This window comes from Schistocerca gregaria, chromosome 6 (genome assembly GCF_023897955.1).
Source record: "Schistocerca gregaria isolate iqSchGreg1 chromosome 6, iqSchGreg1.2, whole genome shotgun sequence".
Taxonomy (NCBI): Eukaryota; Metazoa; Arthropoda; class Insecta; order Orthoptera; family Acrididae; genus Schistocerca; species Schistocerca gregaria.
Window position 1 is genome coordinate 124,516,564 of NC_064925.1, and position 698 is coordinate 124,517,261.

Genomic DNA, 698 nt, shown 5'->3' on the forward strand with positions numbered 1-698 from the left:
TTTTCAATAAATGCGATTTTGATTGTAGAAAAAAGAGAATAACGATCGCCAAACTAGGGCAGTTTTAGTTTTGATGCACTTTAATTTTGAAATACATTGAGCTGGTTACAGAAGGAGCTTGCAACTCTGTAACTACCTGCAGAGGTTTTAATACGGTGATTTTGCCTTCTGACATCGTGTAGATGGATGGCGGCGAAAACGAACATGCACGGTTGACAGAGTTGTACACACCCACTCACGCTCTTCCTTGCACCATTGCTAGGCCCTTGATACCAGTCGTGTTCTTCTAATTCTTCCACATTACCTATCAATTCAGCGGTGGAGTTGAATAATGTTTCTCTGTAGAATTTTGAGAACGATAATTTTCCTCACAACTTTTTGAATACGTTGCCTACCACATTAGTACGGGGGTTGTCCGTAAAATAAGTTGCCCATGGCGCTATAGTCCTGAAAATCGCTGTTACTGTGGATCCAGCGATTCCGTAGTGTACCTTGGTTCCCCGAATCCAAACCCCCTCCCTAGCGAACTGCCTACGGAGCTCAGTCTTGGCTTGGCAGCCGTACGTGATGGATCTTCCCCTCGCTTCGCCCGCCAGGTGAGAGCTGCGCTCAGTGATTCGTTTCCTGTCTGCAAAAAACCTTGTGCCGGCAGAAAGCCATTCCCAGCTATGCGAAATCTATGGAGACAAGTGAATGAG